This window comes from Choloepus didactylus, chromosome 9, assembly GCF_015220235.1.
Source record: "Choloepus didactylus isolate mChoDid1 chromosome 9, mChoDid1.pri, whole genome shotgun sequence".
In the NCBI taxonomy this organism is placed as follows: Eukaryota; Metazoa; Chordata; class Mammalia; order Pilosa; family Megalonychidae; genus Choloepus; species Choloepus didactylus.
Genome location: NC_051315.1, coordinates 18,026,776 through 18,050,950, shown reverse-complemented (window position 1 = coordinate 18,050,950; position 24,175 = coordinate 18,026,776). Strand labels below are relative to the sequence as shown.

Genomic DNA, 24,175 nt, shown 5'->3' with positions numbered 1-24,175 from the left:
AGCCCTCTCATCAACAATCATGAAAAATCCAAATATAGTTGAATAATGTTTTCAGTGAGCTGAGGAAAAAAAACAAGTTTCAGAATAAAATTCCATACCCAGCAAAAATATCTTTTAAGAGCAAGGATAAAATGAATATATTTTTAGACAAGCAAACTGACAGAAACCAACAGAAAGCACTTAAGAAATTTTAAAGGTATACCTTAGGCTCAAGGAAAATGATAACATCTTGAAAGGCAGAAATACAAGAAGGAATCATGAGCAATTATATTGGTAAATATGTGATTATATCTAAACAAATGAAACCTGTGTAAAACAATAATAACTTGAAAATTTGGAATAGAAAAAATCTTCTTTGGACATAAAAATTACTGGTCACAAAATAATATACATCAGTGTGAAGGTGAGCAGAGTAATAGAATTCTATAGTCTTCATATAGTTTGGGAAGTGGATAAGTTAACTATTTTTAAACTTTTCATGTTAAATTTGAGCAACCACTTATTAGGATAGATATAAAGCACACAGCATCCAAAAATAGAGGAGAAAAAGTAGAATAAGAAAATAAGAGGTGGAGAATTGAGCCTTGAGGAATATGCAAAATGCAATGTAGGTCAGAGAGGAAGATTGGACAACAGCGACAGAATAAAGATTGGGGAGGTTAGAAAAACCATTGCAGTGTAATGTTAAATGAAGTAATATAGAGAATTTCCAAGAGCAGAAGGAATTTAGCAGTTCCAAGTTATAGATAGAGGTTAGTATATGAGAACTAAGACAAAAAAAATGCCATCGAATTTAGTAGTGTGCCCAGGGATAGAACATCTTTCATAGGTATAAGGCTTGGCTCAATTGTCCTTTTCTAGGGTTGTGACCCCATATTGCCTAAGGCAAGTGTACACACAGCTTTCACCTAATAGCATGATGCCAGTCAAACCGTATATGTGTGCAGTCTGATTAAGGCCTAAACATTAGCAGTTTGTGACCTTTGGTAGAACTCTTGTGAATGCTGCATGTATATCACATTCAGTCAGTATTATTCAAGTGTACGTTAAGAGTGAAAGCATTGAATCAAGTAACATGAGAGAGTAATGTGTAAAATAATAGCCAGAGATCTGATTCTATGTTGGGTTTAACTATAGAGCATAGATGAGAATCTGAGGGTTAATACAATCTTTGGAATGCCAGGTTCAGTCTCCCTCTGAATAAGACTTGTGGGCATCTCTCCATGTGTGTGGTTTTATACGCATGTGTGGTTCTGCCTCATTTGAATGGGTACTGGTTTCTGATATTTTGGAAAGGAAAATATCATGGGACTTAGAAATCTATCCGTTGATTGCACATTTCTTGTTCAGTCAAAACTGACTTAGAATTCTAAGTGTATATTTACTAAAACTGTGCTTGAAGGGTGATTTAATTCTCTGATATTATATGTGATTGCAATCTGGAAGGCTGCACCCTTTTGGTGATGGCCAACCATACAGTAAGGCAGTTAGCACAATTTGCAATGGTAATCGCCTCATCTCTACATTTCAATCAACCTTGGCATTTATCTCCAAGGCTAGATCCAAGTGCCTATAAAACAGAAGCCTTCAGGAGACAGAAGTTGACATTTTCCTCTCTCACATCTTGGATTCTAGGTCAAAATGTCAGGTAAAAGTTTTGTGACTAAACTATCAGTATTTATTTCTAGCAATAAAATAGGAATGCCTGAGAAATTCTGTTTATTTTCAGTATAGTTCACTCAAAATAACTTGGTGTTATGTTAAAAAAAAAAAAAAAAGGTTAGTTTACAATTGTCCTGTTGAGTTTTCCTTTGATGTCCTTGCTGTTCTATGGATTGCAAAATATGAGCGGTCTAGACTGGCAGTTGAGTTGTTTTAGTGTATTTATCCCTCTTATTATAGTCAACAAAATAGCTACTAAAAACATCACTGGAATAAGGAATTTACTATAGGAATTAGGCCTTACACAGAAGTGGGAGCAGCAGGTGAAGTAAAGGACTTTAAGGATGAGTAGGAGGATCAGAGAAAGAATCATTAAAGAGTTTGTCTGAAGCGCTGACCCAGGCAGACTGGCCAGAGCATTCAGGGAAATCCAAGAATTCGAACACATCCTGCCGCAAAATGGACTTGTGAAGGGGGAAACAGAGGCAAGGTCTATGAGAAAATGTTGCCTCTCAGAGCTCCCATGTCTGTGGGTACACAGTCAAGTGCCCAGTGACAGTTCTAGAGGTGCCACTGACCTGTAGGGCAGCAGCTGGAAAGATGGGCTGGATTCAGATAGGAAAGTAAGGATAAGCTGGGCCTTGCCAGATGTCTCTTTGTCTATACCTCAAGGTGTCGTGTGCATGAAAATCTTCTATGAGTTGTGGCTTCTGTTTCACTTCTAACTTTCATATCCAACACCAGTACTTCTTCTGGCCGATTCTAACCTGAAAGTATCAGAAAAGGTACTTGGGAATGTAATATCCTGCGCTGATTGGCTAGGCTGATATAACACAACCCAGCATCCACTCTGGTGAGAAGCTAGTGGTTTCCATGTAACTTAGTAAAATTAGGAAGTCTGGATCAGATTCTAAAGCACAAGACAAACAGAAAGAACCAGGGCCAATAGGCAAAACAGAGTCCAGGCAGTTGACTTCTGTGTTACAAGTCATGTCAGAATGTAGGAGGTCAAGAGTCAGAAAATTTGCGCTAGGAGCTGAATTGATGCAGGATTTACCTTTGAGATGACAAGAAGTTATAGATCAAACTTGTTATACTTTTTTTTCTTCCAAATACTAAATACATGGCAGCATTGTTTGATTTGCTTATTAAACTATGGATTTCTGGGCTGAGGAGAGCGAGAGGCGGTGCGAGCGGCGGAAAGATGCTGCTCTTTGGAGAAAATTGCAGTTGATTAGGGATCATTTCTCAGAATCGAGTAAGCGGTCAGAGTTCAGATCCGTGAGGCCGCCAGTGCTGCTTTGAACACTTCAGAAGGGGAGAAGGGATTTATCATGAGTGAAAAAGAAGAACTTGCTAGGAGTCAAAGAAAATAATAAAAAGTCCAGCACTAGGGTTCCTCCTCCTACCGAACGCGAGGACCGCTCTGAGAAGTCCAAGGATCGCTCTAAAGATAAAGGGGCCACCGAGGAGTGAGTCAAGCGTGAAGGATCGCGGCAGGGATAAAACCCGGAAAAGGCGCAGCGCCTCCAGCGGCAGCAGCAGCACCAGCTCCGCCTCCAGCTCCGGCTCCAGCACCAGCACGGGCTCAAGTGGTGGTGCCAGCTCCTCTTCCGCCTCCAGCTCGGGAAGTTCCAGCACATCCTGCAGCTCCAGCTCCAGCTCCAGCAGCTCCTCAGACTCTCCAAGTCCTTCTCGGCGCAGACACGACAAGGTGGGGTTCCCACTCCAAATCCAAACCACCCAAAAGAGATGACAAGGAAAGAAAAAGGCAGAGTCCTTCCCCTAAACCCACCAAAGTGCACACTGGGAAGGCTCACCCGGAGTGTGACCACAAATCATATCATGGAGTTATTTTCTACCTATGGGAAATTTAAAACGATTGGCATGCCTGTGGAAAGGATGCAGTCCATCTTTCCAACGGCTACGCCTGTGTTGAGATTGAGAATCCGGATGAAGCAGAGAAGGCGCTGAAACACAAGGATGGAGGACAAATAGCTGGCCAGGAGCTCGTTGCCACAGCTGTGCTGCCCCCCCCCCCGGCCTTGGCCATCCACCCAGGCGGTTCAGCCCTCCCAGGAGAATGCTGCCACCACCTCCCATGTGGCACAGGTCACCCCCACGGATGAGGAGACCCCAGGCGCAGGGCTCCTGTGCGCTGGCGCTCCTGGTCCCCTAGCCGCGGCGGCCACGGAAGCCGCTCCTGCTCCAACTCCTTGCTGTAAATGTAAAGCAGGATCGATAAGCCCCTCGCCCCCTGGAACTTACAGCTCCCATACGATTACGGGTTTTTCACTTTTCTAGCCAAGGGCAGATAGGCAGGAAAGGAAATCCCTAACTCATGGGCAGGCTTCCAAGGCAGCAATTGAGACTTTTCCTCTGAAGGCTGAGTTTGACCCACAGGGCTGTTGGCTTGGAGTGATGCCTATAAAAATGCCCTCCAGTGGTTCTTGCTGGAAAGCTCACCAGCTCCAGATTCCGGAGTTAATTGAGAGGCAGAGCCAACAGGGATGGTAGGTAAAGCTGCGAGGTGGTCATGCCCCTGGTGGGCCCTTGGGGAACATGGGTGAGCATTTATGCAGCTCCCCTTCCTGTTGCCCTGTCCAGGGTCCCTCTGCTACAAGTCCTCTCCTAATCCCTAGAGTCAGAGCGCCCCAAGAAGAGCCCCCACCCCTTGCCCTGCATTTGTTGGTATGACTGGTTCTTTATTTGTGCTTGTGTGCACACACCCCATGCCTCCCTCTCTCTGAAATTGACCAGCAACTGGAGAGCCAGCTCAGCAGGATCACCGTAGCACCCACTGCAGCCATCAGTCATGATGGTTTTGCAGGTTAGTTTTGCAAAGTGTCCATTGCTTATTTGGCTTTTATTGTATAGTCAGTACAATAAAGTTCCTGTTCTGAGTTTTGTAACTTTGTAGCACTTTAGATGATGTTATGTTTGTACTTTGCTGTGTAGAATGAATGAATTGTGCTGAATAAAGAACCCCTTCTTAGATCTAGGAATCTAGGAATCAGAACCTCTGGGGTTCATATCCAGGAATCTACATTTTTTACAAGATTCTCAGATCATTCTTCTGTGCAGTATAGTTTGAAACAATGATTTGCTGAGTGGCTAATTCATGCCAAAGTTATATCAGGCATTTATTAAGAGGTTCTACTGTATTCAGCATTAAGACCAGAGACTGAATTAGAGAATGAGATGCATAAATGAAAATCTAAAAAACAAAAAACAAAAAACAAAACTAGTAGAGTAGATGGTAGATGTTAGAATTTTTTAAAGAAAAAAAAGTTGAAGCTAGAGATGGTGAATAAATTATTCAAGTCATATATCTAATAAGTGACAGGGCCCATATTCTAACTTAGATCTGTTTGGTTCCAAACTGTATCCTTTGATTATTGAATGGGGTAAAAGTCCATACTTTCCTAATTATCGACATGCTTGCTACTCATACATCAGTGAGAACCCCTCAGGGAAGCAGATATTATATGGTCTCCTTGTAAACTAAGTCTGCGTTGACTTCTACAAAAAGTCCTGGAGGCCAAGACCTCAAAATAAGATAACTAGACATATATGAAGGAAGGGTCTGGGAAAATCAACACCAGGAAGAATGAGAACATCGGACTTGCTTTATTTCCTGCTTCATGCTCCTCCCTCTCTCTGGATCCAATACCTACAAAAACAACTCCCTAATTGCTCCATCTTTTGCTGTCCTTAGTATACTTATGTATTCATGTATTTTCTCAGGAAAATAACAAAACATGTCTGGCTTGTTTATATGATATTACTTTTGTGGTGTATAAGCAAAATCAGATTTTCTTTGCCTACCTTTTTGGGAGCAATGCTATGAACTCACTTTGGTCAAGTTATTTAACTGTGTTTTCAAAGGAGCAATGAGTGAGAAGGTGGTGGATTCACACTGCAGCTGTAAAGATAAGTTTGGCTGTAGAAGCTAAAGTGTGGCCCAGAATTCAGGGAAGCTAGATTACCTGGCAAGTTTCTAACAATCAGAGCTGGCCCAGATTTCTTGAGTTGCCTTAGATATTAGCAAATTCTCCCACATGTAAGATGTTTAGTAAGAACTGGTCTTTACACAGGGGTATTATAAAATCTTAAGTTATAAAATAAAATATTTCACTACTTCAACCTTAAATCCATTTGGCTAGTTATCAATTTGCTAAATCACGGTAAAGCTATGTCTCTTTCCATATCTTGGTGAATTCCTGCCAGGATGAATATGATTAAAAAATATAAAAGAGCTTTGAAAGTAAGTAGACTGATATGTATTGGATGATATACAGCATGTGTATGTAGGGAAGCTCTCCTGCATCATCACCATTATCTCCAGCATCCCAAATCCAGCTGCTGTATTTTGACTATTTCTACTAGTCCAAGCCTCCATCATCTCTGTCTTACCACAGCCATCTCCTAAACGATCTCCCTGTTTTCCCTCTGCTTCCCCAAGGTCTGTTATCTACTCAGAGTATTTAGATCCTATCCTTCCCTGGCAAAAAAGAGTAGAGTAAGCTTTGCCATGGCTTCAAGGCTTTCTATGATTTGCCCCCATCAGTTTTTCTGGCCAGGCCTCCGAACAGTCTCCATTTGGTTCTCCACATTCAAATCTTCAGACATGCCCAGCTCATTTCTACCTTTGTCTTGTTTTTCTCTTTCTGTTCGAATAATTCCTCCTCAGAGACCTTCTAAAACCAGCTTAAATCAATTAGTCCAATCTCTTCTCCTCTGCTTTATTGCTTCATAATCTTATCACATGTGAATTTACTAATTAATTTACATATGCACTGATAGTTTCCTGCTACTAAAGCATAAGCTCAATGAAGGCAAATGTCTTTGTCTCATATCCTTAATACCTAGAAGACTACCTGTCATATACTGGGTTCAATCCATTTGCTGAATAAATGGAAGAACAAATGGGAGTGACCAGAGGATCTCACAGACACCTGACAGTTTAGTGGCTGGCCAGATTCAGGGAAAATATGAGATACTGGTGGCTTCAAAGAAAACCTTTTCTTATGTCATTCCATATAAGATACTGTTAGCAAGTGTCCTCCTTTTCAGCCACAGGTTCTGAAATAATAGAACAGAACTAGTTGAGCTTGGAGCCAATACCCCCGTTAGGCAACTAGAGTACTGAGCAGAAAACTCATGGAGAATTTAAGGTGATCACTTTCAGAAAACTCTTCTTCAACACGAGACTGGGTAGGGTATTGGCTTCCAAACAATCAGATTTGATGTGGTTAGATAAGAGATTTGTAAATATGGTATTTGCATGTTATACATTATTGTAACTCTAGATAAGAGATTTGTAAATATGGTATTTGCATGTTATACATTATTGTAACTCTAATCACCAAAATACTCTTTTCAAAATGGGTGCATGTTTAAATAGAAAGATGGTGATGCCTTGTTAAGATAATTTAATGATGATTAGCAGATAAGAACATATAAATGATCATAGATTCAAAAGGTGCTAATTGAGTTAACTTACGTAACCTGTTGAATTATTAACTTGGCTATTAATTTAATTAAATAGATTGGCTTCATCTGTCATTGCTTAAAGACTGTCAGTAGGTTACTAATAAGAATCAAAAGATGATAAGGAATGCCCCCTGTAAAATGAAGACTTTAAAATTATTTAGCATGTATTGATAAGGGAAAAGAGAGGAATAAATTCAATTTACTTTATTTCCTCAGATTTTCTATTTAAAGCCAGTCTTAGTCCTGACAATAAACTTCTTTAGGTGAAAAAAAAACATAAAAAGAGTATGTGTGGCAGCATTAGTATTCCATGAAATGGATGACCTTCGTGGGTTAGTCTTATTATATTAGCTGTTACAGTATGTGCAACTTGTCGCTGTAGTTCAAAGTTATGCTCAGCACAATTTTCCTTCTTTATTGCTCAAGACACTTCCCTGTGACACTGGCTACTTTGGCGGTGATAGAGAGATTAAAGAATCAAGCCATTGTATTTTACAGTTAACACGATTGCTAATAAAGAACAGTAATAGCAAGAAAGATTAAAAAAGAAGACACTGAAACTGAAGGCTCGAGGGATCTCCTTTGTGCAGATTGTGAAATCCACATTCTGCACAAGTATTAGAAAAGGCGAGTAAAAGTGAACCCATGATATGGTGGACTAATACAAGAGACAAAGTGGTTAACTCAGAAGTCTAGATGGAATTGGGGGAAGGGAGCTCATATGAAGTTATATTAACAAAATTATTCTCCAAGGCCCTTGTTACATTACCAGGATTACTTGTACTCTTAGAACCATTAATTTTTGCTTATGAAAGTAGCTAAATTCAACATGCTTTTAGAAAACTCATCACAAGGGTTTGTTTTGTTTTGTTTTGTTTTGGGTTTGTACTCATGAAATCCTGTAAGTCCTTTTCCCAGATTTTTGCTGTTATTAAGATAGCCATTGATTTAACAAATATTTATGAGTTCCTTTGTGTCAATGATTGGCTTAGTTGGTTATTTTGAGTGTGGTCATATTTAGACCAGGCCAGGTCAAGCCATCTTCTACACACTCCATTTTGGAATATTTGAGAATAATATTTTAGAGGTCAGTGTAGAGATGCTTAGCATAGTCCTTGTGCTCATCTTTGGTGCTGCTCTTCTGTCTCTGATGTCATCACTGGCTCCATCAGCACCTGACTGGACGACCAGGTTGGTTGGATTGGATTCTCTGGTGAGCCAGTCAGCACTTCTAAATCCAGTCACATGCTGCACATCAGCTGTTGCTACCCATCTTGCAAATTAGACAAACTCAGACATGTAAGTCTAACCCATAGGAAAAACAAACAAACAAACAATTTCCTTTGTTTAGTTATTCTTTGACTACCAGTGTGGGGTGGAGTTCAGCAACCAGTATAAATTGTCCCCATAATTTAATGCACTTTGTAGACATTATACCCACCAAAGATGTAATTATGTATATTGAAACGTAAACATGTCCAACATAATTGGATTCTGTGGTTATTTGCAATGGTGAACAAGATAGGAAAACCCATAGAGTGACAAAGTCAGATGCCAAACGCAAATTGGACAGGGACTTATCCTTTGACCTTCTGTTTTTGCCTCCTGTCATTTTAAATGTTCATCTTGATGAAGCTGTGAAGATTATTCTGGAATAGGGTCAGGTAGGGAGCCAAGTAGCAGATTGTTTTAACTAAAAAGACTCTGAGAACTGGTACTGTCTTGAATTCCTAAACTCTCACCTGACAGGCAAAGTCCAATAACCACATGTGTTTCACTTCCTTGAGTTACACCATTGAAGATGGGGGGGGGGGGGGGGCGGGTAACACAGCATGGTGATCTTCAGTTTATTTGGAAGAATTAGAAAAATCACTTGCACATTTTTACATGACCTCGATCAGCTGTAGTTAAGACGCTCCATCTCCTTTCAGGTGATCCCTGTAATCCCTACTATTTAATCCCCACCCTCCTCTTTACTCTTTGCATCATCTTCCTAGACTCTAAAGGCATGTGGTTTTGCAATCCATGCTTTAGTCTGAATACTTCATTTCCCCCATGTAAAAATTAGTTTCGTGAATGGCAAATTATTTGTGTGAAGCTGTGGGAAATCTGAACCTCAACCAAACTGTCATCATGAGCAACCCCCTTCTTCCTTGCTCTATGAAAACTTTATAATGTTCAGGCTCTGGTATTATAGAAGCAAAAATCTGTTTGGGATTTCTGGGGAAGTTTCGCCAAGTCTTCCTACCCCCTCCTCCTCCTTACATAAAACATTAAGGACAAATTGGAGCAGCCAAATCATGACCATGAGGTAAGAATTACCAGAGCAAAAGCACAATCTAAGTATTTTAGCTGGAAAAATTAGAAGAGCCTGATCATATTAAGCAACTACAGTTGAGATTTTTTTCTTTTTGCTTGTTTGTTTTGTTTTTTTGTTAAATGGACCAAATATAACACTAACTGATGCTTCCCATCCTATCATGCACACACACACACACACACACACACACGTTCTGTTGCTCTTTTGCTCTATTTATTACAGTTATTAATTTATTCTAAAAAGATTTACTAACTGCTATTATATGCTCATCATTACTATACCAGTCCTGCTTCTGTCTAGAGTAGTGGGGAGCAGACTGTAGCATAATCTTCCTGGGTCTGGTAGACTCACAGTGACCAAGGAAGTCTTTCAAAATAGCACATCCTACTTAGATCTTTAAAGGTCATACAGCAGGGCTGTCAGCACTGGGAATAGGAGCACAGCCTGACTATTGGTAAGACAGGAATTGCATAACATAGCATCTGGGGGAGTTCTAGAATTATATCAAGAAAACAGAGATAAGGGAACCAGTGTGTGCAAGCAAAAATTAAAATTGAATCTCAGGAGGGCTGTGGTAACACAGTCAGTCACAGCTGTGCTATTAGTTCAGCTGAAATACCAATGCCTTCTACTTTGGATGTAAGATGCAGTATCACTGAGACATGAGTGTGAGTGTGTGTGTGTGTGTGTGTCTGTGTGTGTTTAGCATACATTTAGATATTTCCTTTGCCCACCTTGAGTTGTAGGATACAGAATATCATATGGGTAGCTATACTAAATGATTTCAGTTGACATTCAACAAATATTGTTAGGTCTTCTGATTGAATCTTATTTTCAAAACATTTTATTCTGGCAGGTTAAACAGACTGTTTTCCAACACGTTCTTACAAAGTTGACCTGAATCTCAAAGTCCTCCTCTCTAAACTAGGGGGAGGTTGAATTGTACATTTACTAAATTTTTTTCTGACTTAGCACTTCTAGAATTCTATGAAGTCACTTGGTAATGCAGTTTTCTGCAACTTTGAGGTCACTGATTGCTCCTCTATCAGTATCAAAAGAGGAGGAAGATAATTTTATATAAGTTCATCACAACTGGTAGCTCATAATTCATAGCTTGTAATTACTTTTATAGTAACTAGAAAGAATATTCCCCCCAAAATGGGATGAAGGGACTGTCCTGTGAACTCTGGAGACTAGAGATGTTACCTATATACTATAGTTGCAATTCCTGTGGGCCCCTGATGCATGGACAGCAAGAAGGAAGAGGAGGTCCTAGGCCTTTGAAAATCACTTCAAGGCCTTTTCTTTCCTAAGTGTGTTGCAGTCAAAGGATGAGTAGTGTTTCTGTCACCAGTATAACAGATTTAACAAGGGTCCCTGTAAACATTAGCCCAGAGAAATGCATTCCTAATGCTAGAATTTCACACAGAGGGATTAGGTAGTTGAGGAGGAGAAAGTGGTGCATAGTTACCTTTCTAAATCTCTCTGTGCAGTTATACAATGATTGTACTCATTCATTAGTTCTTTCAGTCAACAATAATTTGGTAGCAATATGTGCTAGACATTGTGCTAGAAATTTCATATATAACATTACACAGGCAAAAAGTTTTGCTATATGAAACAAGTAATTTTAATAGAATAAGGAAATGCTGTTTAAAAATAGTTTTGATACAAAATTAATTAATAAGCAAAGGACTATGAGAACTTGGGTGGTGTTGTGACTAAATCCACCCAGTAAAGACTCCATCATTGCTTTTATTCTTTGGAAGGAGGACAAACTTATTTAATGATACTACTTTAGTATGTACATCCAGAGGGATAGAAAGTACCTCGATTTAGCTAACAAAGAGAGATAGAAGCAATTTTCTCACTTAAGGGACCATGGGAAGGCTCCACTAGAACAAGAAGAATGTTGAGCATTTACAATTCTTTTGTTTAAAAGTAACCCATGGTAAGTTTTTGTAGCCTAGGGTGTCCTAACTAATTTGCGTCAATTATCCTAAGGGGTGGAGTAGGTAATGAGAAAACCTGTATAGTAAAGGTAGAGTGCAGTGAGAATTCACAGATTAATGGAGTAGAGACTCCAACCCAGTTGGAAAGCCAGCAGTAATTGAAATCATATGGAGGTTCTCCACCATTCATTTTTGTTCCCTTAGTACCTAGCAAAGGTAGAATGAGTCAAGATGTAATATATTAATGGAGTAGAGTCACAAACCCAGTGGGATGTGGGATAGCAAAGCAGTAATTGAGTCTTGGCATAGTTCCTTCCATAGGTGGGTCCTCAAAGGAACTGTGAGTTCACGCTCAAAATGTGTCTGCCCAGCATTGGTGGAAAGAAAGGAGTAAAATCTAGAGAAAATTCAATGGAATGGTAAAGAAGAGAAGAAGCAGATAATACATCAACAAGAATGGGAATATTAATGACAGGAAATATGTGTCTTTCCTGGAAGGATTAGTGAATTCATGCTTATAAATGGCACAAGTGCAGGGTCAAACCTCCAAAGTAAGTGAGAGGAGCTACTCTTACGTTACATTTTCTGAGTTCATTAATAATCAAAGGGATCATAATGGACTTTGACAGGATTAAGTTACAACCAACAAAATAAGATGAGAATTTATAAGGAGAATATTATAGTCAATGGTTAATATTAAGTTCAAAATACATTTAAGGATTGAATTTTTCCATATGCATACTTTTTTCTTTCAATCTTTAGTACTTCTTCAAGATGTTCTTTACACAGACACATGATTTTTTAAGGAAGTCATTGACAAATGTCTTTTTAATATTTCTTTTTTAATATTATCTTTTAGAATAAGTTTAAGTTGCTTTTAGACTACTTTAAAATAATCTTTGGAGCTAACAGTGTTATACTTTTAACTGGTGAAAAAGCAGAGAATTCAATTAAATTTTACATTCCTTCACCATGTGGATTTATAAGCACCATGGGCTGTGTTTTTTGCCTTAGACACTATGATTAAAATGGAGACTTATCCCATATTTTCAGAGTTCAGACTCCCTCAATCTTTCATATTAATTCAAATAGCAAGAAAATAAACATATCTCGTTTTTCCTCCTCCCTTCTTTCCTTATATCTGGCTTACAACTGACCATGAGAATTTCTTTCTATTTTTAATTCCAACAAAGGAGGTTGGTTGCTATTGAGGTCATTTGGAAAATATCACCTTTCCTCCAGTATGGGAGAACTGAGATATACTTTTTGTTCCCAGTATGTCACATGGCAATTCAATGAACTTCTGGACTTGTTGGCAGAAAACAGACAATAAAAATTAGTTTATGATATTCTCCATGTGGCCAGGGCTAATTTGTTGGCACAGATAATTTCTGTATTGTAAATGGTACTCAGTTCCCTCTTGGATGGCCTCACTTTAACAATAGATTTTGAATCAACAGATTTTAGCCACACAGAATTTCAGTCATTGTGGTGTTTCCACAGAAGTTATTAAATATTCAAAAGTGCCTGTCAGCCAATTTGAATCCTGTAATATCCAAAGAAGATTCCCTAGCTAATGTGATCATTCTGGGAACATCTTAAAGTTTTCACTGAGTAATTTTTCTGACATGACGATTTCTTATCTCTTTGATCTTGGAAAATTGGAGTCAAGATAAATGCACGTGCTGGCATAGGGGTGGGGGTTAGGGGGGAAATGTATTTGCACTAATGAGGATAGCTGCATTTTTAACTTTGTGAAGTATGTGAATTGGTAAGTTATAAGCCTAGTTTTGACTGTAGCCCCTCCTTCTTCCAATCTTCTCTGCGCATTTCTGCCAAAGCGATGGTCCTCTCTCATATATTTGGACATATAACACACCTGCTGGGAACAAAGAAAGTAACTTTCTGTTGTTTACAGATTTATGTCTGTTCTTAGAGTGGTACCCTGGTCCCTTCACACTGTGCCCCTGCTTGTTCCCAGCCCCCTACCCCCCTTTTCTCCCCATGGCATTTCCTGCTCTAGCATTGCTCAGCTACTGTAGTCCTCTTATGCCTCTGCTCCCCCAGGTGCCTAGGCTTTTTGCCCAAGACGACAAAATCCTCCTGCTAGTTTCTTAAGACTCACCTCTAGTGTTTCTCTCCTTAAACTTTAGCAAACACGCTTCACAGACAACCCAGTCCTACTATGCTGTGTACCATTTCACCACCCACCAAATTCATGTGGTAATTTACAGTGTTTTTATGTTTTGTTTCCTCCTCACCAGATGGTTAGAAACTTGAGGGCAGGAGTGAGTCCTGTCTCTTTGTGCCCCGGAATCCAGCAGTATCTGGGGCTAGACCGTTTTTGGATAGAAGAAGAAATGAATGGAAATAACAGGCTTACAGGCAGAGAGGGAGAGAGAGAGAGAGAGAGAGAGAGAGAGAGAGAGAGAGAGAGAGAGAGAGAGAAAGAGGAAAAGAGAGAGAGAGAAGCCAAAGCTAAACAAAACTGAATCAGCCAACCCTGTTTTTATAATAGAACTAGACAGCTAAATTGGTCTATTTGGTAAATTATACAAAAACTAATGCTACTCCAAATGAAAGGTGGGATGTCACATTAAAAGATTTCTAAGAACATAACTGGGACCTTTTATTCTTCTGTTTTCATCCTTTCCTTTTCCACTCTGAATTCTCTTCTAAAATGGTTTACCCAAGTCGAAAGTTAATTAATTTTATTAAGCAATTAGAAGGAGAAAAATAATTTTAATGTGCAAGTCAAGGAGTTAGAGAGAGAGAGAGCCAACTGATTATTAGGAATGACTGTTTTGGAAGCCAAATGTTTTCCCACATATATGGAGATAAAAAGTATGGATATTACTGGGGTGATCCCCAGGACACTGCCGTACTGTCATTCAGAGTAAAGACAGATAACATCTGATCAATGAATGTTGATCATACCATGTAGGGACTGGAAAAAGACAGAGATGATGCATTTTTTTAACGGCCCTAAAGAAAGTGATCAGATAGTTTCTATGGTTCAACAGCCTTTTTACATTTTGAAAAATTCCATTCTTTCTACCAACAAACAGTGACATACCCAGCTCTTTGAGCAAGCAGAATCAAACTGGTTTGAACCTTAGGGTTCCTCTAGCTATAAGAAAGAATGATGTTTTTAATGCCTATCTGAAGTACAGCAGTCAAATGACATGTGTAGGTTAAAAGCAAGTTCTAAGATTCAGATATATGTGAATTCAAGTTAATCTTATCTGCAATGTTGGACAAGTTAATTTTCATCTTTAAGGCCTGGTTCTCTTAGCTATAATATATTGTTGTAATCTTGCGAGGGCAAAATGAATACTAGCTAAACTATAATATATTGTTGTAATCTTGTGAGGACAAAATGAATACTAGCTAAAAGATTCATATTAGCGATATAATAAATAGCTAATATTTATTGGTGCATGGTATGTGCCAGAAGTGCTTCCAAGTGCTTTATAAATTAATGCATTAAATTATAACAAAACTATGAGTTATATACACTTATTACACCCATTTTACAGATGAGAACTCTGAGAAGCATAGAGATTATGAATCATTTGGTAAATGGAATATATAACACAGGCCCTGGCAGCCAATAGCTCCTAACAGATAGGGTTTATTTCTGTTATCTATTACAATATTTTCAAGGGAGAAAAATATTTGTGGAATCATTGAAAAATGTATTCTCAAAATTAAAGTTATAATTATTTTTTTTACACAACAAGGGGGAAAGCATAAGTGAAAATGAAGCCTAGTCCATGTTCGTGCACAGTAAATGTTTATTCAGTGAATAATTGAGATCATGAATTAGAGGTAGATGAACAAAATTTAGAATATTAATACACGAAAGATACAAAGTACAAAACAAGGTCAAAATAAAAGACAATAGATGAAAAGCAGAGTGAGAGAAATGTTGGCAAAGGGTACATTTGCTGACTCCAAATATTTCAGACAACTACAATTACAGATATAGGATTTAGGAATCAGAAAGATTAGGCAAAGCATAAAATGAAATTTATCTAAGACCATTTGGAGAAATAATTAAAAATTGTTCTTAGAGTAATAAATGATGACTACAGAGAAGAAACATTAAGCCCTGTCTTCTCCTGCTCTATCCTATTCTAATACATTCTCATTACTACCAGTGATTAGCTTTTAAAACAATGCCTCTAATTGCCATCCACATGCTTAAAAATGTCTTAGGGATCCCCACTCTCGAAATGAAATTCAAACTCCTTTGAACCCCATTAAATGCTCCTAACAGTAGGCGTTTACTCTTTATTTCCAGCCTCATTTTCTACCACTGTTCCCCACATATGCACTAAATTCTACCCTCAATTAACTACTTACAAATTTCCATAGACTCATGTGAAGTACATTCTCTTAACCTATGCTCACTCTCCGGTCTGGATGATTCCAACTCCCCTTTTCCAAGTGGTGAAACCTATTCCTTGGAAGCAAGTGTACATTCAACAGGACAACATATGTTAAGCATGAATATATAAAATGAGAAGTAGGAAGAGAATGGAGGTGACTGTAGCTTTCTTTTATTCATGATCTGCAGCTGGCTAAGCCCTATAGAGTATATCTTAATTACATTATTTCATTTAATTCTCACAGTGACCTATGAGGCAGGTTCCATTGTCCACATTTATTTTATTTGTGTGTGTGTGTCAGGAGCGGGGAGGGGGCAGTTATTATAGCTCAGAGAAATTGAATGGCCTCTCCAAGTTCCCTCAGTTAGTAAAAGCAGTTTTAATTGTCTGAATACCAGATCTACTCTGAAAACTATCAAAATGAATTTTTCTAAGAACCCTTTTATTAATAATAAAACAGAAAACTTGTAAAGTCCTCTAGTATATCCTCACTCTATTAGATCTAAGTATATCAGGACTGTTTACACATCATTCTACTTAATTTGATACTGCTTTCCTTGAATCTAGAAACAAGTTCTTTCTAACCTATTTTCCCCATGCTCTGTGCAATGTTAGGTTCATCACATGCATTTTACAATATCTTACTAATCATAAAAAATGTCAAAAGTTAAATTCTAAATGTATCCAAATGAAGGCAACAAAAAAAGAAGTTTATAAAGCCCAAAATGTCTTTGCCATACTAGAGGGAAAAACCTTATTAAAATTTCTTTCTGTTGGAATGTTAATGGATATATGCATTGAATGAAAACAGGTATACAATTTATTTTTCAAAATTATTATTTGTAGAAAATCCTTGAAAAGAGAAGTATGAAAAAATAGAAAAATAGATCAGGAAATATACTAAACTGGCAATGTGATTGCATAAGTAAACAAAAAGTCTATAAATCAGGAATTTGGAAGATCTTCCATCAGTCACAAAAAGCATGAAAATTATGCTTTAAAAAATATTGTCTTTAGGGAACACAGTATGCTTTTTTTTTTTTTTACATATTTAAGCAATGAATCTCCTGCATGATTACCCATTAAAGAGTCAGGATAGTGGTCTTTATTGTTTATTGACCAATCAATATCTCTCAATCCCAGTGTGTCTTTGTCACCATTAAGACAGCAGAGGGCAAAAGAGGTGCAATGACTGTTAGCTTGTACAAGACAAAGTAGCTGATAGACTCATTAGAGTAATTATTAGGAATAAAGAGAACTGTCTTCAGCCATCAATCCCTACAACTTTGACATTTAGATTGGATTTCTTCATGAAATTCTGCCTTATTCTTCTCATTTTAAAATATTCTATACTTATTTTCTAGTTTCTCTTGTCTTTTTCAGGATTTCTTTGCAAATTATCCTTCCAAGTGGATACTTGGAGAGCAATTAATGTTTGTTGTTTAAACTTCATCGTTTGTTATGTAAATGTGTTTAACTGGAGGTAGAATTCAGTCATTACTACTTTATGCTGAAGGAATTATTGCATTTGGTCATTTTTACAGTGTCACAGATAACTCCTTTAGATGTCTTTAATAGGTATTTGGCTAAATAAGCACAGTTTCACAATTATAGTTAAATTCTGGGGCTTAGATTTGGAAAAAGAACCTTGATAATCTGTACCCCTACAATATACATTATGTGTGTTATGTTAAAAAGCACCTACCATTTTTGCACATGCATTGGGATTTTTTTTGCTTCAATTCAATTATACAAAGCCTTTGTTTTCATTTTTTTCCTCTTTTGGTAAAATTACTTTTAAATTTACAATTATTCCTTACTTATACCAAGGAGAGAAGAAAATTACCAAATATACAAGTTATTAAGAGGTTGATCACACAATTGTTCAACACCTACCTACTGAATTGATTTTAATCGTCAGAGAATTTATTTTTCAATTAAGTTCCCAGTGGAAAGACTGGAGAAGTCACCTTGTTGACTGGCTATCAATTAATACGGGAAAGTCAGGAAGAAAGTGATGCTTTGCAAGATATTGTTCGTATTATGGATTGTTTGCACTTGCACTTAGGCTCAAATCAAAATTTGGAGATCACATACTTATATATTTAATTCAGGGGGAGTAAGAAGCCGTATCAGCCTCTTGTGCCAGCTCCAGTATACTGCTGATGTTTTTCATGTAGTTCTTAAAATATGTAAGAATTGTGCATTCCCTCACATCTTTGCATAAAAAAGGGGAGAGGTAAATCTGTGGTTCTGAGAGGAGAGAAATCATAAATTTTAGTTAGGAATTAATCCTTCATTTAGCTTTCAAGGCAATATTGAAAAAACGTTTTATGATTATATGAAAATTAGAAACATTTAAAAATTCATGTAATATACTATATTACATAGAAGAAATTACCCAAGAATATACATAAGATTATATAGAATCACAACTATAATGTTGGCATTCATATTTATTTTATAGAAATGTAATCATTCTCTATGAAATTTATTGTGATTTTTTTCATATACTTTAACATGACCATCTTTCTTTGATTAGTAATTAAAATTAACATTGCATTTCATCCCATTGGCATTGAAACATAATTATGTATAAAGAATCAATTTAATTTAAATCTCTGTGTTCATTTATTTTATTAAAATTTGTATGTTTATATAAACTTAAAAGTGGTTAAAGAGAAAAATAGTAGCGATAGCTTTTTGAGAAAAACTCATTCAAATTTGGTAATAAAAACAGTGAAACACATTACCCATATTTTAAAGCCACACATTTAAAAACTATGAAATTATATATCACGTTCTATATTTATTCTTGTTTGTGTATCTGAAACAAGCATGCATTTCTTTAAATTTATGAAACTTACAAAATATGTTTATTTTCTCCAGTCTTTTTTTTTTCTAGCCATCATTTAATGTGTCTATTTTAAAGATTTTTTTAATTGTTTAATCTTCATTACTCTCACCTTTCCCCCTAATGTAGTCCACTTACTTGCTGTGTTTTACTTGCCTATGGTCTGTGTCTAATTCTCTAGCACCATGCCAATAAGCCTACTCTGGGACCTATAATTACTGTGGCTGGCCATTGATTATTGCTTTAATTGATTATTTAACATTGTGGAGCCATCTACATGCTTGGGAGATGATATACTCACAAAATTAAAAAATGATAGATATATTTTAATTTGCATGAAGTGTCTTTCTATTCTTACCATGTTAATGGCTACTAAAAATAAATAGTTTAACAAAATTCTCTTGAATCTTTAAACATAGGAAACTCCTTTTGGAAAAAAATATTTAAATATTCGTGTCTGAAGAGAAACCTCTTTAGCAGCTGTCAGTAGATTATTTTGTCCTTCTTTCAGTATTTAAACATGATTTATTATTCCAAATTAATAAAACTATTGATATTTTCTGTGGTAGTCGTATATTAGACTGTCAAGATAAATTATGTGAACTATTCTGTTTGGAAGGAATTCACCTATCCTGGATTGTTGTGCTGTTTTTAAAGTCCATACCTAAATATTATTTGCATATCTCTATCTGTAAAGGTTAGCTAATGCAGCAGCAATCTGAAAAAGGCAATGTTAGCTGCTTAAAATGATTAAAATTGATTTTTAATTGATATTCATTCTACAGAGGTTTCTTTCTGCTTCCCCTTCAGTATCCTTTCTTAATACTGCATGATGTGCTCTGGTTTCACCCATTTAGTTGTCCTTTCTCTCACCAATCTCTTTACTTAACCTATTTAGGTCTATCTGGCAAACTTTTTTTCTTAAGGGTAAATTAGGTGTCTTATAACCTCTCCTTCATATTTAATTAAACTTGGCAGCAAACATTAGACTTGGCTTGCTGTGTTTAATTCCCCAAAATGTTAATGTCACCTATACATTATGGCTGATAGTAGGCACTGGTTTTTATCATTCAAGGGGGGGGGGGTAATGCTGATTGAATCAAGTATATGGGATGTTTGTGAAGCTATGACCTTGTCAGTTAACTTTGGTGCTACATATCTATTAAAACTGTAGGAACAGACTCTTAAGAATAACTGAAGGAAGCAGATTTCCATTAACATAAAAAATAGAAATGGCTTTATCTTTGAATATTCTTTTCTTTCTAACATGGAATAGTCTAAAATCTTTGCAAAAATAATTATTAATATTCCCTTTATTAATTCCCTTTATTAATCATTATTAACCTTCACTTTGCAAGGAATCGCAGACCATTAGAAATGGAACTTAGCTGAGATGTTAAATCTGAAAGGAAGCCTGTTTATTTTTTACACTAAAAATGACTTAAAAATGTTTAGTTTGGAATCAAATCTGTTTCCAATTCAAAATGCTCATCGAGTCTGCGTTAATATACAACTGCAAAAAGCTGCAATTCAGCCATGGCCCTAAGGCTGCATCCAAATATGAGAAGAAATAAAATTTGTCACTTGTGTTGAACTCTAATCAGTGGCTTGATTTAGACATTTCTTTCCCAAATGACTGAATTTTATGTTGAGACAGCACTTTCATAGGATGCATGTGGGTATAAGATGCTGGTCTAATGCTTAAAATAGTAAGATTAGTTTTTATATGTCTAGTACAGTGGGAACTTTCCAAAGACACAGGGTCTTTTTATTTGAAAAAAGCAATTCAGTCACTAACTATTGAAAGGAACAATTTATCTGTTTTCATTTATGTTCAGTTCTACAGCCCCAGGGAAATTTCTTTCTTTTATGATTTTTTATTAATCATATCCTAAGTGCTAAAAGCAATTAGTCATTAAAAATTTTTCTTTTTTTTTTTTGCATATGCCATTTTTTCTGGTTTTGCCATATTATACTCACAAACAGCCCCAAAGGAATTAGTTACTATGTCATTTAATGATATAAATCCATGACCCAGGGGTTAATTGAAGAAATAGGTTGTCCTACAATTTTAAAATAGCTTTTATTTATTGAACACCTCTTATGCATCCATCAATGTGCCAGGCATTTTCCATATGTTGTTTTCTATATATAACTAGTAACTACTTAGGGATTACCTAGTTAAAATCACTCCCTTTACAGAAGGGGAAACTGAGGCTCAGGAATTCTGACCTTACTGCCAAAGGTCAACTGGCTGTTGAGAAGAAGATCTAGTGTTATTTCTTCACCTTTAGATTCAAATCCTGTGTTTTTACCTCTTCGCCTGTTTGATTTTGCAGATCAGGAAATTTAGAGGTAGTGGGGTTGGGGTTCCAAATACTCTCAACTGAAAGGATGAAACACCATTTCAGTTGATAGTGGTGTCATTCCTGAATGTCAGGTTTCTTTATTATTGCAAGTGTTTTGACACCAAAGCTGATTTTCTATTCAAGAGTTTGAAATAGACACCAAAGCTGATTTTTCTATTCAAGATTTTGAAATGCAGCTTAATTAGATAAATGTCTGAAGAAAACAGGATGGTGGAAATACACAAGAATAAATAACACCAATAAAATCTAACTCTCAGGTTGGTAGTCAGACCAGCTGCTTAAATTGTGAGACCCAGTGCAAAATGAAAATGTGAGATCTCTTTTTCAAAAAAAGCAGAAAGGAAAGGCTGTTAATGGTAATACAATATAAAAATTGTTTCTCCCATGGTCTCTCAGTGTTTTTTATTTGCTTTTTTTTTTTTTAATTTTATTTGCTGTATTGTTTTTTGTTTGCTATTCAGTGTCATTCTATATAAATAAAACAAAATTTTAATTATCACGAATTTTACCATTTGCACTTATATTATGCAATGCTGATTTTTAGTGAAAATATAAGCACACATCTCATATGCATAATCAACTAAATTACAGTGTGTATTTTGAAGCTTCTATATGTATATATAGTTTATTCTTATCAGAACAGTGGAAATGCTGCATAAAACTTAACTCGGTTTTTATTTCACTCCTTGATATGTGCATGTTATACCTATGCCCTTTACTTTCCTCTTAAATCAACCAGCAAGATAAGAGTAAAATAAGGCTTAAAGGAAAAGGAATTATGAGTTGCCGTATTTTTCCCTTTCCTTCAAAGTCATCATTTCCAGTGTAAACAGTTGACTAATAGAGTGAAGTAACACAAGAAAGAATGCAATAGGTTCCTTGGTTATCCTTGTCTCTTAGAACCACCATTGCCTTCCTTCTGCAATCAAAGCAAGTTCAGGTTCAAATGGGAGCATGTTTCTTCGGGCTGTCAACACCTCTGATTATTCAGGCATTGACATAACACGCTTATCTTCTTGATGGAATCTCACTGAACTTATGTATATTATGGGTTTTTTAATCAGATTTGTGTGCTCATGGAGCATCATGAATGCTGTGTGGGAATGGGGTGGCAAGCAGTGGTGGACATGCGTATCACAGTTATCTCCTCTGCCCATTGCATGTTCCATCATCCCATTGGAATTCATTTGCAAAACAAGTTCAAAAATAAAATTATTAGAGTTTTTAAGATGGCAATAGTCAAGTGCAGGACCCTTCTGAGTACACAGCCCTGTGCGACTTCACAGGTCAAGCCCAGTATTTCCATTAGGAAGCCATACCTTGTGGTCATATAGGTCAGAGGTAAGAATGTACTATATATACAGAGCACTTTTTATGTAAAGAGGAGTTAAAAAAAAAAAGAGTTGTTTCCATTCATAAGGTCTTTTTTTTTTCTTTAAAAAATGTCCCTTTGAAGTTCCAAAATTTAGCTCAAATATAAGAAGTTGGGAAACTGTTAAGAGACTGCCTGGCAAAGTTGGCAACGTGACCTTTATAACATGACTGTTTTTAGTGGCTCTGCTGTTTCTAAGCGGGATTGGAAATTAGGCCATTTTTATCTTTGGAGAAAACCCACGGGCTTTGGAATCAAAAAATCTGCATCTCCTACTTAGTAGAAATGTAAGCATGTGAAAATTATGTAACCACATCTGTAAAACGAGGATGATTGCACACATCTTCGAGAGCTTTGTGAGAACTGTATTAATGATAGTGGGAGTTCTAATCATGTTCCCTGGAATGAATGTGGTATTTTCTACAGTGCACATGTTATAAATTATAGCTTTATCATTTTTTTTTCATTTTGGAGATATCCCATGACTCTTGGGGAAAGAATTTTCTTATTAATATGTTCTTAGTCCATCACAATTATTTTGGAAGATAAACTGAACCTAGGACAATTATAGTGGAGCCTTTGAAAATGCCACCAAAGATAAAACAGAGTGGAAAAAAAAATAACCCAGAGATTTCTTGATGATATGTTCAAAACTGCAAGCGAAGAATCAGACCAAAGAACACACTATCCCAGGCCTGTATTTTTTTTTTCCTGAATCAGCATCTTTTACTTTATTCTTTAATCATACCAGATCACCCTTATCATTATCATTATCAGCTCCATAAGTCCATTTCTCATGCTTACAGCTGTGTTATGGATCTCTTGACCATAAAATCGAAGTATAGTAATTGTTTTTGCTTTTTCTTTCTTTCACTTGCCCAATGTATAGCATAGCCAGGTAAATTGACAGTTTTTAGATGCTTGACTCATTTTTAATATATCTATGACCATTTCTATAGTCATGGTAAAAGTGGTAAATCATATATTTGGTTGGAAAATGAGAGGTTTAGGCTAAATAAGCTATGAAGTTCTTTTTGATTCCAAAATCCTATTGTACAAATGTCTCTGAGAGAGGAGGATTCCTTTAGATACAGTAGAGCATTTGGAGCCTAAAGATTAAGTATTGCCTATTTACACAATTTAAATCCCTTGGAAAACAAATCAATTCTTCACTTTACTTAAAGTCCAGTAGCCCAATTGAAATCACCATTTTATCCTAGGTTCCATTATAATTCTTGTTGTCATGTTTTCCTTTCATTTTCTCTCTCTGGTTGTATATACTTTTTCTAATTGTTATTTTAATATTCCTATTAAATTAATGTCTTTGTTCTGGTTCTGATTTGCTTTGTCTCAATCATGTGGGTCTTTATATCTATTAGGAAGTAATAAAGTATACCTTATAAATAAGAATACCTTTTTATTTTATTTTTTTTACCAAATTTCTATACCGATTTTTTAATTAATTATTGGGACAAGTCTTCAAAATTCCTATTTTTCTCTGCCATCATATAAAATTCAAGAATAATCATAATGAAAAATGTGTCCAACTAGTGACTGATTTATTTTGCTAAAGAATCTAGCATTATTATTTATATGAAATGATATATTTCTATTTGTCTTTGTACTGGGTAAAATCATTTAAGTGGCTTACCATTTTTGTCTAGCCTTTCTATAATCCTCATATTTCTACTTCAATATGGAAATCTCCTACAGTTAGGATGTTGGTATGTAATCTAGACCACCAATCCACTGAACT

At 36.4% G+C, this 24,175-nt stretch overlaps 1 protein-coding gene and 1 pseudogene across 2 annotated transcripts in view; both read left to right on the top strand.

Moving 5' to 3' along the window:
• DPP10 (dipeptidyl peptidase like 10) overlaps window positions 1–24,175 on the top strand; it is a 689,331-nt gene that overhangs the window by 449,185 nt on the left and 215,971 nt on the right. The gene's annotated exons all lie outside the window — the stretch shown is intronic.
• On the top strand, window positions 2,818–3,966 carry LOC119544467 (annotated as a pseudogene).